The 11,301-nt window shown below is 35.1% G+C and overlaps 1 pseudogene; it reads right to left on the bottom strand.

Moving 5' to 3' along the window:
• Positions 1-2,243: 2,243 nt before the first annotated feature.
• Positions 2,244-9,612, bottom strand: LOC132314071 (uncharacterized; annotated as a pseudogene).
• Between the last annotated feature and the right edge of the window lie 1,689 nt (positions 9,613-11,301).

Raw genomic sequence — 11,301 nt, 5'->3', positions numbered from 1 at the left:
ATGAAGTTAACAAGATTAAGAACAAAACTTAACCTTAAATCCGTGTATTCAATCCTCGATTCTCCGATCTCGCTTAATATGAATGCTACAGAGCGAAGCTGTCACCACCTAGGATAGTGCAAACAGCACCTATGAGGGACGAAGGGAGTTAAGGATGGGGCACGTGCCCCCTCTGGATTTTCTCCCTCTCAATTTTCTCATTCCTCATAGAATTTTATATATGTTTTCTATTTTTTTTCCTAAATTATTTCCTTAATTCTTATATTCTATATATATACATATATTTATAAACATTGACTTATTTGGATGTATATTATATAATAAATATATGTTATTGTTAGTCACTAATTGACTTTAGAGGGGGAGTGAATAGAGTCAAAGAGCAATTTTTTCAATTTAAAAATTATATTTCTACCAAACTGTTGAATATTAGTTTATTGAAATATTCAAGCAAAATAAAGCACAAAAATAAGAGAGATAGAGATAAGAGATTGCAAACAATGACTCGGTGATTTAGCGAGGTTCGGAAACTCCTACTCCTCGGCTCAAAATCCCCCTTGAGACTTCCCAAATTTACTAAAGCTTCTCCTTAATGGTGGAGAGCAAACCTTCACTTTTGAAACAAGATCTTGCTTCTCTTCTTTGCTAGGAGAACACCCTTCTCCTAGGCTTTCTTTTGGGTTACACCAACCCTTTACAATAGCTTTGAAATTTGAAGAAACAAGTGTACAAGAATCTCTCAAAGATAGATTACAGAGTTTAGCTCACAACTATAGAAAAGATGAATATACGTGAAGCTCAGAATTACTACAATGATATGAAATAATAGAGAGGGAATGAAAGCTCAGAAAACTTCTTTAATGCTTTTCAAGGAATGATAGAATGTTCTCTGTTAAAAAGCAACTTTTAGTTTGAAGACCAACCTCAGTATTTATAGAATCAACAGAGTTCAATATAGCTGTTAAAGGTTGTTGAGAACATTTAATGAAAATGTTTACGTTACAGTTCAAAACCCTAAAGAGAGCCGTCTCTTGAAAACCAAAGAGCCTGCTCTTTGTTCATTTTCCTTGGAAAGAGCCTGCTCAATAAAAACGTGAGCCTTCTCTTTATTTTGAAGATCCATTTTCGTAGCTTTCTTGGAACAAAAAGAGCCATCTCTTTCTTTTAATTGAGCCCTCTCTTTTTCTTAAATACTTCTCAAAGACTTACTGGAGTTAAAGAAAAGAACCTTCTCAGAGCTCACTGAATAAGAGAAAAGAGCCTTCTCTTTATTTTATGGAGCCTTCTCCATCTCACATAATGATACTTCATATGAAATTCTTTAAGTCCTGTGAATGTGATCATGAGCTGATTTTATTTTCTTTGAGAAATAAAATGGGAATGCAATGCATGGATTGAATTTTGAGCTTCAAATATATTCAAATTAACTTTGACATTAAATCTTAAGCTCTCACCATCTAATCTACCCTTTTCTTCAATCTTTGACCATGATCGGTTAGCCTTTGATGGAGTACTTGAATAATCTTTGAATTCTTGCAACTTCAATGCTTCCTTGAATCCATTGCTTGAGTACTTGGAATGCTTCTGGCTCAATATTGAGGATTGAATTAATTTATCAACTATATAGCACTCAAGGAAAATATTAGTACATAAACATCATTAATGGTTTGTAATCATCAAAATATAAGATTGACCTTTAGATTAAATCCTTAGGCCAACAATCTCCCCCTTTTTAATGATGACAAAACATTGATGTGTTTATTGTCAAGGTGGAGTTGCATTTTGAAATAATGCTCCCCCTATCAATAAGCATATCTTGGATTCATGTCAACAACAAATATTTGAAAAAAAAATATGTCTCCCCCTATCAATGTGCGTCTATCAAAATAGCAATGTAATAGAATAGACACAATATAGCATAGAACACATCTTTCTCCCCCTTTGTCATATCAAAAAAAATCTTCCTTTAGCAATGGGAAATACTGACCTTTGCATGAAATATCAAAATGGATAAAGAAAAGAGCAATTAAATAGCAAATATGGCATTGTATAGAAAGCAGAAGTTGAAACAGAAGGAGAATTAGAAGACAACTACCATATGGGTAGATAAAAGCAGAGTTCATGATAAGGAGTTCAAAATGAAATAACATAAGTAAATAGAACATATCTAAAAATATGATTCTCTAAAGCAGATATAGCAAATGAGACCACAAAAATAGGTTTTAGACGGGGGTGATACTGTGCTAAGGAGAAGGAGGTCTATTTCCTTTGCGAAATGCTTCAAAATCTTCATTAAGATGAGTGATTGACATATGCACTTCGTCAAGTTGTCTTTGCTGGTGTGCAAGAGTGGCTTGTTGTTCTTCAAGAGTGGCTTGATTTTGACGAGTAGCTTCGAGAATTTTCAATAAAAGATCACGATTGGTGCAATTTTCAGCTGGAACATCGTCATCTTCAGCACTGTCATCACTGTCATGTTCTTCTTCATCCTCATCATCAACTTCCTCAATTTCTTCTCCTCTCTCTCGAGCCTCTTCAAACCTCCGTTGCTTAGGGTAGAACCACATACCATTTGAATCCCTTTTTAGCCCCATTGACGCAAGATTTAAAGCAGTGAGCATGTGTCTTGACCCTGGTTTAACTGCTTCAGAACTATCTAGCGGAACTTTCATATCCATGAATATGTGAGTGAGAACCATGGCATAATAAAGAGAGACCTTTTTCTTTCTCTTACAAGCAAGCAAATGATGAAATATTATGTATGCAAGATCAAAGGGCTTTCCATTTAAGACACACCAGATAAGGAAGACGTCCATGTGAGTGACTTTGGATCTACTGCCGGATTTTGGAAGAATGGAGTACATGATGATCTTGTGAATCAATCGGGCTTCCATAGTTAATTGCCTGGTGTTTACCACTTTTGTATTGGTTACACGGGAATCATAACTCATTTGCTGAATAGTCGTGAGTTTGTCAAAGCCTTGTCCAATAAACCATTTGGAAGGAGAATAGAATTGGATGCCATCCTCAAGTTTGAGAATTCGAGCAATGTTACTTCTATCAAGGTAAAAGTGAACTCCAGCTACATAACAATTAAGTTTGTCTTCTCCAGGACTTTCTTCAAGGTGAGTGTAAAATAACTTTACGAATTTTGGATAGTATTTGGTACTCAACCCAACAAAGTTTCCTAGGCCAATTTCGTCAAACAATCTATAGGTGTTGAGATTAAGATCATCGCAAATTTTTTTGGACAATACCATTGCTGTGGCCAATTTTCTATGTTGATAGCTAGTGTCAAATGCTACTTTGTAGGTGGGGTTTCTATAAAGCATGGTAGCAGAGATTTGAGTTTGTGGACTAGGACTTGAACCAACATCTTGAGATCTTTGAGAGTTCCGTTTATGACCACGAGGAGGATTCTTTCTATGAGAGGATGAAGCCGTGAACATTTCTAAAAATTGAAACTGAAATTTCAGAAGGAATACTTAGAACACATATCTAAAGAAAAATTCACTTAAATTTGTTTGGAGTAAAAAAAAAATTCAATTATCATATACTGGAAATTTCAAAGCTCAAATTGGTTTTGACTGAGAATTAATGATTATAATTGAAAATGATTTTGAACCATGTACCAATTTAAGTTTTATACTAATTTAAGTTTTATGCTTAAAAAACCCAAAAAAAAATTTAGATAATATGATCTAGGTAATAAAGTTTACAAATTCATCTTAAAAGTTGAAATTCAACAGAATTTTGAAATGTACTGCCCAGATGAATTATAAACAACATATTTTTAAAATTTATTCAAAGATAAATTCAAACTAAAAGGGGTTTGATAACAAAAGTTATGCAATATATTTCTAAGATTTGATAAAATAAATTCATAGATTAATCACAAGGCAAATGCATAACTACTAGAAATTTGAATTAACAAACCAAGAGAGTAGCCATTTCTACTCAAATATGTTCTTTCCATGTGAGGAGAAAGTCTATAGTGAAATCAAGGGTTTCGTGGATGAGAGATGAAAAAGCAATGAACTCTGAAATTTGTTGAAAATAGATCAACTAAAATGCAAGAACTCATAACTTTGAGATGGAATTTGAGGAAAGGAGTTACCTGTGAAGATGCCCAATGGATGAAATATTTCAACCCTAGCCGAGAGAGTGCTCTGCTGTTATGTCTAGAATGGAGTCAGTGTGCTGAAGGGAAGGTGCCGAGATGGATTATGAAAGCCTACTGTGCACTTAAAATGAAACCGAGAATCTGTGTGTGTGGGTTTCATTGATTGAGCCGGCTCAATGAAGGTTCTTGGAGCCGGCTCACTAGTTCATAGAGCCGGCTCAATGATGTTTCTTGGAGCCGGCTCTTCTATTTCATGGAGCCGGCTCTTTCATTCTTTGGCCCTGCATCCAAGTGCAGATGTGAGATGCCGAGAGCAAGGAGATGTAATTCATCAATTGAGCAAGCTCCTCCTTCTGAAGAGAGACGTCTCCATTTATGTGTATTGAGCCGGCTCAAGCAAAATTGGAGCCGGCTCTTTACAACCTGCATGAGATCCCGAGAGTTGAGTGTTTAAATGAGTGTGTGTGAGCCGGCTCATTGTAGAATTGGAGACTGCTCTTTCTGAAATCTGCATGAGATCCTGAGAGCAACAAAAGTGTATGCAGATTATGGTTTAGGTTAGGAGTCGTCTCTTGTTTTTATAGAGCCTGCTCTCTTAGTTTGTAGAGACTGCTCTTTCTTGAAAACATAGAGATCCCGAGAGTATGCACTTTGAAATCATTTATGAAGCCTGCTCTGCTTTGTGTGGAGACAGCTCTTTTTCTTAATGGAGCTGGCTCTTTAGCTGCTAGAGTTACTTTAATATTTCTTCTTCTACAGACATACCTATTTCTCTTCTGAGCAAGCAAAATCTGTCCTCTTGGAGTGGTTTTGTGAAAATATCTGCTAGTTGTTTTTCAGTATTAATAAATACAAGCTCAATGTCTCCTTTTGAGACATGATCCCTAAGAAAATGGTACCTAATTTCTATATGCTTTGTCCTTGAATGCTGAATAGGATTTTTTGAGATACATATTGCACTTGTATTATCACACATAATAGGAACATGATCAAAGTAAAGTCCAAAATCCTCAAGCTGTTGTTTAATGTAAAGCGTTTGAGCGCAACAACTACCGGCTGCAATATATTCAGCTTCTGCCGTTGATAGAGCTACGGAATTTTGTTTCTTGCAAGACCAAGATACTAATGATTGTCCTAAGAAATGACAAGTTCCGCTAGTACTTTTTCTATCAATTTTGCATCCTCCAAAATCAGCGTCCGAGTAACCGACAAGCTCAAATGATGTATGCCTAGGATACCAAAGCCCTAAGAATGTAGTAAAACTTAAATAGCGAAAGATGCGTTTAACGGCACATAGATGAGATTCTTTAGGGCAAGATTGAAAACGAGCGCATAAACATACACTAAACATGATGTCCGGTCTACTTGCGGTTAAGTATAAAAGACTACCAATCATACCCCTGTATTTTTTAATATCTACATTAGTGCCCTTTTCATCTTTGTCAAGTTTCAAAGATGAGCTCATTGGAGTATTGGCATGTTTGACTTCCTCCAAGCCAAATTTCTTTAGCAAATCTTTAACATACTTGGATTGGCAAACAAAAATGCCATCAAGTGTTTATTTGATTTGCAACCCTAAGAAGAAAGTAAGTTCACCCATCATGCTCATTTCGAATTCATTTTGCATGCTAGAAGCAAATTTTTCACATAGCACACTATTGGTTGATCCAAAGATAATATCATCAACGTAAATTTGAATAACCAACAGGTTGCTATCAATGGTTTTAGTGAAAAGAGTATTGTCAATTTTTCCTCTAACAAAACCATTAGCAAGTAAGAAACCACTTAATCTTTCATACCAAGCTCTTGGAGCTTGTTTCAAACCATACAAAGCTTTTGATAATTTGTAAACATGGTTTGGATAAATGTAGCTTTCAAAGCCCGGCGGTTGTTCTACATATACTTCTTCTTCAATGAATCCATTTAAGAAAGCACTTTTTACATCCATTTGATATAACTTAAAGTTTTTATGGGATGCAAAAGCAAGGAGCATTCTTATAGCTTCAAGTCTAGCTACGGGGGCAAAGGTCTCCTCATAATCAATTCCTTCTTCTTGATTATAGCCTTGAGCAACAAGCCTTGCCTTGTTTCTCATAATTATTCCCGATTCATCCTTTTTGTTCCTAAATACCCATTTTGTGCCAATGATAGTTTTATCTTTAGGCTTTGGAACCAAATGCCAAACTTTATTCCTTTCAAATTGGTTAAGTTCTTCCTGCATGGCCAAGAGCCAAGATTCATCATTTTCGGCTTCATGAATATTTTTTGGTTCAAGTTGGGAAACAAAAGCCACATAATTGCAGATGTTGCTCGTTTGAGACCTAGTGCTTATTCCTTTAGATGGATCGCCAATGATTTAATTTATCGGATGATTAGGCACTTGCTTCCAAGCCTTAGGAAGAGTGTCTTTATGAGAGAGACTTTCTTTTAGAACATCTTTGGAGCTATCTTCAAGAGAAGAACCATTTAAATCAAGATTTTCAATATTCTTTTCAATCTCAATCACATCTTCATTATCATCTAATGAACGTCTAAGAGGGGGTAATGGTGATTCATCGAATACAACATGTATTGATTCCACAACCACTCGTATTCTTTTGTTAAACACTCTAAATGCTTTGCTACGAGAAGAATATCCTAGAAAAATACCTTCATCCGATTTAGGTTCAAATTTTCCTAGATTATCTTTGTCATTTAACACAAAGCATTTACACCCAAAGACTTTAAAGTATCCAATGTTTGGCTTTCTTTTGTTCCAAAGATCATAAGGAGTCTTATTAAGAAGTTCTCTAATAATGACTCTATTTATAACATAGCATGAGGTGCTAACGGCTTCGGCCCATAGAGATCTAGGAGAATTATGTTCATTTAACATAGTCCAAGCCATTTCTTGGAGAGACCTATTTTTTCTTTCAACAACTCCATTTTGTTGAGGAGTCCTAGGAGCTGAAAGATTATGATTGTATCCATTGTTATCACAAAATCTTTCCACATCTTGGTTGTCGAACTCTCTACCTCTATCACTTCTAATAGACTTAATTTTACATTCTTTTTCATTTTCAACTCTCTTACAAAATTTAGCAAAGATTGTATGAACCTCATTCTTGTGTGTAAGGAAAAATACCCAAGTGAATCTAGAGAAGTCATCCACAATGACAAATGCATAGAGTTTTCCACCAAGACTAGCAATTCTCTCCGGACCGAATAAGTCCATGTGAATTAATTCAAGTGGTCTTGAGGTCGTTATATCCTTTTTCCTTTTAAATGATGACTTGATTTGCTTGCCTATTTGACATGCGCTACATGTTTTATCTTTAGAAAAATTAGTCTTTGGGAGACCTTTGACCAATTCATTCTTAGATAGTTTTGAAATCAAATCCATACTAGCATAACCCAACCTTCTATGCCACAACCAACTATTTTCATTTGAGGATACAAGACATTTGACATCTTGATCATGTAATTTACATAAAAGCAAAGTATATACATTACCATTTCTTAGAGCATGGAAAACTTCTACATTATCCTTTTTGACAATGCACTTGTCCGATTTAAACAAAACATCATATCCTTTATCACATAATTGACTAATACTAAACAGATTATGCTTTAAGCCTTTAACAAGCAACACATCATCAATAGATAAGGAGGAGGAGATACCAATAGTTCCAATGCCAATGACCTTGCCTTTTGAGTTGTCGCCGAATGTGACGCTTCCTCCTTTATGAGGTTTGATGGAGCGAAATTTTGATTGATCTCCCGTCATATGCCTTGAGCATCCGCTATCAAGGAACCATTTGTCCTTGGATGAATATGGAGACTTCAAGCAAACCTACAAAAGGAATTTGAATAATCTTCTTTTGGTACCCACATTCTCTTGGCTCCATGAGAGTTAGGAAGAGGTGTATAAGTCCCTTTAATAACCCAAACTTCTTTTGTCCTACATGGCCTAATAGGACAATGATTAATCTTATGTCCTATTTTTTTACAATAGTTACATTGTGGACTAAAAGAGGAATTTTTAACAAAGTAATTGTTCAAAGGTATTCTCTTTTTCAATAAACAAGAATCTTTGTTGTGAGGATCAAATCCAAGTCTATCCTTGGCATAAGCATTTCTTTGCTTTCCAAGTATGAGACCCAAATTCTCTCTACCTTTTGTGAATTTAGCTAAAGTTTCAATTTGATCTTCAATTATAACTTTCAATGATTTATTTTCAAAAATTAAATCAATTGAAACCGATTCTTTAGCTAATTCATTTTCCTTTTTCAAAGCTTCATTTTCAAGTTGAGATTTTTCAAGGTTTTGAGAGATGATATACATTTCCCTCTTGAGAGTAGCACATTTTTGAACCATTTTGCCTAATTCATCATGCAATTCTCTAAAAGCATCTAGCAAATAGTTGTGTGCATTAACCAATTCATCATAAGTAGTTTCCAAATCAAATGAGTTATGATTAGAATTTATCTCATCTTCATCGGCCATGAGACAAAGATTAACCAATTCATTTAGTTCATCGTCACTTTCAGATCCATTTGAATCATCATCCTCCCATGTAGCTTGCATGGCTTTACCTTTCTTTTTCATTTCCTTTTCATTTTTGTAGGCATAGCAATCGGACTTGAAGTGCCCCGGTTTTCCACAATGGAAGCAAGTAGGTGCTTCTCTTTTTCCTTGCTCACTAGACGACCCATTTCTTTTGAAGTGGTTGCTCTTTTGGAACTTCTTCATTTGAAGAATTCTTCTTACGGTTTTGGTAATGAGAGCAACTTCTTCTTCTTCTTCATCATGAGGAACTTTATCAATTGTAACTTCTTTGGTAGTAGCTTGTAGAGCTATATCCTTCTTTTGAGTTTCTTCATCTCTATCATTCATTTCTAGCTCGTAAGCCATTAATGAACCAATAAGTTCGTCAATGGGAAGTGTGTTAAGATCTTTGGCTTCTTGGATGGCGGTCTTCTTAGTTTCCCAATTCTTTGGCAAAGATCTAAGGATTTTTCTTACATTGTCGGATGATGTATATTTTCTTCCAAGAGCTTTCAAGGGATTAACAATGTAGTAAAACGAGAGTACATTTCACTAATAGTTTCTTTGTTATTCATGGTAAAAAGTTCATATTTATAGACAAGCATATTCATTTTGGATTCTTTAACATGACTAGTGCCTATATAGGTAACTTCAAGTTTATCCCAAATTTCTTTGGCCGTTTCGCAATCCGAAATTCTATTGAATTCGTCTTTGCTTAAGGCACAATAGAGATTAGTGATAGCCTTGACATTACATTGTACAAGCCTACGGTCATTGAGGGTCCATTCAATATCGGGTGTTCAAACATTTTCACCTTCTACTATCTTGGTTGGAACATGGTCTCCTTTTTCTATGGCTTTCCAAACATCTACATCTATGCCTCTTAAGAATGCTCTCATTTTGATTTTCCAATAGTTGTAGTCACTTCCATCAAACCAAGGGGGTCTATTGTTAGATTGACCTTCTTGATGGAAAAGTGTATTGGCCATGATCGTTCTCTAAGATGATTAGTCTTTTTCTAGAGATTAGGCTCTGATACCAATTGTTAGTCACTAATTGACTCTAGAGGAGGGGTGAATAGAGTCAAGGAGCAATTTTTTCAATTTAAAAATTATATTTCTACCAAACTGTTGAATATCAGTTTATTGAAATATTCAAGCAAAATAAAGCACAAAAATAAGAGAGATAGAGATAAGAGATTGCAAACAATGACTCGGTGATTTAGCGAGGTTCGGAAACTCCTACTCCTCGGCTCAAGATCCCCTTTGAGACTTCCCAAATTCACTAGAGCTTCTCCTTAATGGTGGAGAGCAAACCTTCACTTTTGAAACAAGATCTTGCTTCTCTTCTTTGCTAGGAGAACACCCTTCTCCTAGGCTTTCTTTTGGGTTACACCAACCCTTTACAATAGCTTTGAAATTTGAAGAAACAAGTGTACAAGAATCTCTCAAAGATAGATTATAGAGTTTAGCTCACAACTATAGAAAAGATGAATATACGTGAAGCTCAGAATTACTACAGTGATATGAAATAACAGAGAGGGAATGAAAGCTCAGAAAACTTCTTTAATGCTTTTCAAGGAATGATAGAATGTTCTCTGTTAAAAAGCATCTTTTAGTTTGAAGACCAACCTCAGTATTTATAGAATCAACAGAGTTCAATATAGCTGTTAGAGGTTGTTGAGAACATTTAATGAAAATGTTTACGTTACAGTTCAAAACCCTAAAGAGAGCCGTCTCTTGAAAACCAAAGAGCCTGCTCTTTGTTCATTTTCCTTGGAAAGAGCCTGCTCAATAAAAACGTGAGCCTGCTCTTTATTTTGAAGATCCATTTTCGTAGCTTTCTTGGAACAAAAAGAGCCCTCTCTTTCTTTTGATTGAGCCCTCTCTTTTTCTTAAATACTTCTCAAAGACTTACTGGAGTTAAAGAAAAGAACCTTCTTAGAGCTCACTGAATAAGAGAAAAGAGCCTTCTCTTTATTTTATAGAGCCTTCTCCATCTCACATTATGATACTTAATATGAAATTCTTTAAGTCCTGTGAATGTGATCATGAGCTGATTTTATTTTCTTTGAGAAATAAAATGGGAATGCAATGCATGGATTGAATTTTGAGCTTCAAATATATTCAAATTAACTTTGACATTAAATCTTAAGCTCTCACCATCTAATCTACCCTTTTCTTCAATCTTTGACCATGATCGGTTAGCCTTTGATGGAGTACTTGAATAATCTTTGAATTCTTGCAACTTCAATGCTTCCTTGAATCCATTGCTTGAGTACTTGGAATGCTTCTGGCTCAATATTGAGGATTGAATTAATTTATCAACTATATAGCACTCAAGGAAAATATTAGTACATAAACATCATTAATGGTTTGTAATCATCAAAATATAAGATTGACCTTTAGATTAAATCCTTAGGCCAACAGTTATGGTGTACAATACTGCAAGGTGCTCCCTGAAATTTTTTATTGCTCCATCCCTGACGCTTATCAGTCTTTCAGAATCAATATCAGGTCTACTCTGTAGTAAAAAATACACTCCCTAAGATCTTCCTAAATGATTAATTCTTCCCCCTTTTTGTTTTCTTCTCCATTTTACTTTTTTGGGTAGGTTTTAACAAGATTTTCTCCCATACTTCATGATACAAT

Source organism: Cornus florida, unplaced genomic scaffold (genome assembly GCF_030987335.1).
Source record: "Cornus florida cultivar Cherokee Brave unplaced genomic scaffold, ASM3098733v1 CherokeeBrave_3.0.0_Hap2_Chr06, whole genome shotgun sequence".
Lineage (NCBI taxonomy): Eukaryota > Viridiplantae > Streptophyta > Magnoliopsida > Cornales > Cornaceae > Cornus > Cornus florida.
This window is presented reverse-complemented; position numbering and strand designations above follow the sequence as displayed.